The sequence below is a fragment of the Diadema antillarum genome, unplaced genomic scaffold (genome assembly GCF_040938485.1).
Source record: "Diadema antillarum isolate AM-2024a unplaced genomic scaffold, OU_Dant_1.0 seq00001055_RagTag, whole genome shotgun sequence".
NCBI classification, from domain to species: Eukaryota; Metazoa; Echinodermata; class Echinoidea; order Diadematoida; family Diadematidae; genus Diadema; species Diadema antillarum.
The window spans coordinates 360,055-364,530 of NW_027271883.1; positions in this window are offsets into that span (position 1 = coordinate 360,055).

Consider the following 4,476-nt stretch of genomic DNA (forward strand, 5'->3'; position numbering starts at 1 on the left):
TCTCTCTTCAATCACATCGAGTACACCTTTAGGAAAAAATTGGCAGAGAAAAACGATGATTGTAATACATGGATCTGCCCAGATTCATCCTGCTCGAAATTTAAGTATATTGTAAGATTGCTTCACGTACTCGGTAGATTACAAATTTGGTGAAAGCAAATTTAAAAGACCTGGCAGCGTGGGCGCACTATGGAGTTGGAAGGCTGGTCTGGTTTGGATACAACTGTACATTCGAGAATCACTGTAGAGTAAGAGCCCCAATTTTCGGACGCTTAAGCTTTTTTGCAATATTTATTCAACTCAAATAAGACTCTACAAAATTATATCTATAATAATGTATGTTAATATATCAACCTAATTTTTCCCAATATTTATTTTGTTAAACAGATCATAAAATTTCACAAAAACCCCAAATATCATCACCTTGTCAATTCCCCAAAATTCGGACACGCGCGCAATGTCAATACGCATACAAGGCAGCTGAAAAATCCGCGCGCGCCGTACATTGTTGGCGCAAGGTCACATCGGGGATGTTGCGGCACCCATTCGTGTCCGAATTTTGGGGACTCTGCACTTGCATTCAGCCCCTGTACATTTATTCACGTACGGAGATTTTGTTTTTCTTTTGTGTTTTTGAGGACACCATCACACTCTGAGCTTGCGATAACCGAAAAATCTCGCAACGGAACGGCGTAATTTTTCAATTTTTAGCGCTTTTTCAGCGATCCTGATTCTTCACGCGGGACCTAATTCGCGCACACTTTGGAAAAGTTGCGGCGATTCCGCATTTTTGACGGCAAAATTTGGGATTTTAGATGGATTTTTGGAGGTGAGTCAGGCACTTTCCTGTAGTGAACGAGTGTGCTAGTATGTGAAACGATGTGATATGCTTGTGTTATGACAGTCGACTTTGCTGCCTTGTGATAAGTGGTACGTGTCCGGATATTGGAGGCCGGCCGAAAATTGGGGTTCTTACTCTAATGAATTGTGTACAGCTCTAGATCTACTCTGTGTGAGAAAGTACACAAACAGCCTAAGAATTTATACAAACATACAAATTCATGTTTCATAATTTTTTTTTTTCACACTTTTCAATTCTCCCGTGGATAAAATATTATTTCAGCCTAAAGATGTAGACCTACTCTTCACCGTCTGTATGACATTATATCACGACAAATTTGTGATACAATTACAGTATTTACAGTACAATACTCTCAGTTGGCCCGATGGGTCATGCATGCACTGTGTTCATGAGCTGAGCAAAACCTAGACCAGTCTGTAGACAGAAAGATCAGTGTATTCATCGTCGGCGATACAACGTTCTGCGGAGAGTAATGTATCTGGCTTCATTGAATCCTTTTTCTACTCAGACTGAAGGCTATGATTCTTAATAGCGTAGGGGGGTACTCGAGCACAGAAACCAATTTGCCAGTGATAAGTTATCACTAAAGTAGCGCACATACTCTTTGGTTATCACCGTGTGTTTTGCACATAGCACGTCGACGAGCAGGTACAACAAGTACATTGTAGCTGTGTCCTTGTCCATGAAAATTTCACCGAAATCTTTGATATTTCAAACAACTGAAACTGGTGAGTGCCATTGTATTTAAATGAGATGTCAGTTTTAAGGCATTAGCTCTAAATATCTAGATTTCTATGTTTAAATTTGTCGAACTAGGACTGTAAATTAGACGTAATCGAGGCGGGGAGGGTGAGGTAGAACATACCATGTTGTATACCTTACCCTTTCTGTTCATAGAATAACGAGGACGTGGGACCGTAGTTACAAAAATAAGCATCCCACCCCCACCACAGCAGTGTACCATCGTTATATGACCAGTGGCAGTGGTAATGATGACAGGCGCTCCATCCGTCTTGTACTATGTAAAAGCAAGCTGACCATAATGCCATCCCAAATTCGACCACTACCTGCTACATTGTACATGTAAAACCTATGCGTTTGCATGTGGTCGAATTTTGGCACGAGAGGTTGAACCTTGGACTGGCATTTTTCATTTAAAAAGTAGACAACAATCTATGTTATAAAACTCCTTTAACGGTTAAGTCCAGACAGACAGATTTTTCTGTCCAAGCAAAACCATACTCTCTTGTGTGCGTGTGGTTACCTAATCAAATTATTTGCATGCTATCTTGGGCAGAATTGAAGTAAATTAACACGAGAGTAAAAAGTAAAATAGTTAACACTGAAAACAAGTCCCATGCCATGGGCATGGCTGGGACCCACTGCTGCACTGGTTGGCCATGCCCATGCCCCCATGCATCGACGATGGGATGGCCATGCCATGCCCTGCAATTGCAACCACGGGCAAAGGCTGTGTCCGAACAGTACGACTACCATGACTACGAGAGTAGATCTCGACATTCTAGACCCTCAAGAGCATAGCCTATGGGCAAAACGATAATGTATGATAAAACTTATTCAAACGCATTGGGGGACATTCGGCGCGGTCAATTCCACGTAAACCCTCATTTACGGTCATCAGAATCCAGATGTCCATGCCCTGCCTTTATTGGCCATTCGCGCAGTTACATGTTTGGGCGATCGCGATTGCGCACGTAAAGAGCGACGAGTTCACTGCCATCTATGAACGGGATTGCATTCACGGTGCGTGTAAACGTGTGTAAAGCACACAGTACAAGTTGCTGTAGTCTGTAGTGTTACATTAGAGGTCGAGGACTTACAGTCTCATACTCACCAATAATTCACATGTAATAAAAATCACGTGGTAATACATTCTCATTTTCGCTTGACATGGAAAAAGAAGGTCTATCGTTGGGCAACGCTGGTCAGAATAACTATTATTGATGGCACTTACCCTACAAAATATACACAATTTCCTCGGCACTTACCACCATGAAGAGAGTCTTTGTTCGGAGCTTCACCGGAAATTGTGTTAAAAAGGTCGCCTACACCCAGCCTCGTTCATATCATATTCTTTACACTACGATATAAAAGTGAAGGTGCGATACTTTTTGGAAGAAAAAACGTTACTTGAAATGATAAAAAATATAAATGTATATATGTTTAATAAAAATATCACGATGATTTTTTTTCATATCAAGCGCACATGTCTTTCTTCAAAATCAATCGCAGACACGTACTTCTGTACTTCTGCAGCACGTCGTCATGTATACAGCACTAGACCTATTAGACCATGGGATGACATGGAAAAATCAGCTTAGTTTTTGAGTTTCGTAGTCCGTATTTAGGCTCCACCTGAAAATGTGCCAAACTAGGGTAATTTGGGGTGCTGAATCCAAATATCAATGTTGCCAAGTCAGCAACATGCACGTTCTAATGATATTAGAGCTTAATTATGCAAATTTATGCAAGAATGTGATATTTTCAGTTTGTGTTGGTGGGCCTGCATTTGAATCACTGAAAATTAGCAAACTGGGATAATTTTTGTGTGCTGAGTCCATATATGAATGTCATTTAGTCAGAAATGTGTGCCCTTTTTCATAATAATGCTTAATTATGCAAATTTCAGGTATTCTATGCGAAATTCCTATTATTTCTATTTCATCTTGGTATCACGCATTTGAACCAATGAAAATTCATACATTGGAGTTGTTTGGGATGCTGAGTTCATTTATGAATGATGAAAAATCATTAGCCATCATGTTAACTTGGTATCAGTGCTTAATTATGCAAATTAGATTAATTTATGCAGAACATAGTATTTTCATACTTTCAGAGCGAGTCTTCATTTGTGGAGCAATGAAAATTAGCACAGTTGTTAAATTGGGGGTGCTGATTCCAAATATAAATGTGGTAAAATCAGTCACCTGCATTATTGTACTTGATTATGTAAATTTAATTAATTTATGCAAGATACAGTAATTTCTTCTTTCTTGGTTGGTCTGTGTATTTTGATCACTGGGGGAAAATGCCCAGTGGGGTTATACGGGTTAGGGTCCGTATGTACAGGAAATGTTTCCAAGTTAAGCTGCATGTGATCAGAGCTTAATGACACAGAGTACAAACTGCAGTGATGCACTGCATTTGATTTGCAAATTAAGTGCTTAATTAAAGCTTTTCCACATCCACACATTATCCAGGGGTAAAATTACGTGTATACTCAGACCTTGGTCATTGTAATAACAAATAATTTATAATCATATTGCCAGCTGATATGATCTCTTATTATTAAAAAAAAAATTAAACTATTCAATCACACAGTCTCTGTATCTCTGTCTGTCTGTTTGTCTGGCTGTATGTCTCTGTTTCTCTCTCTCTCTCTCTCTCTCTCTCTCGATATTATATATATATATATATATATACTGTATATATATATATATATATATATATATATATATATCGCACATCAGACCTTTTTGCAACACAGGCAAAATAGTGTACAAGGTACTTTAAAGTCAAATGAGAACTTACAAAATGTTTCACATCGGAATACCTATGCTATATTGCATGTTCAGTTTACAAATCACTTCTAT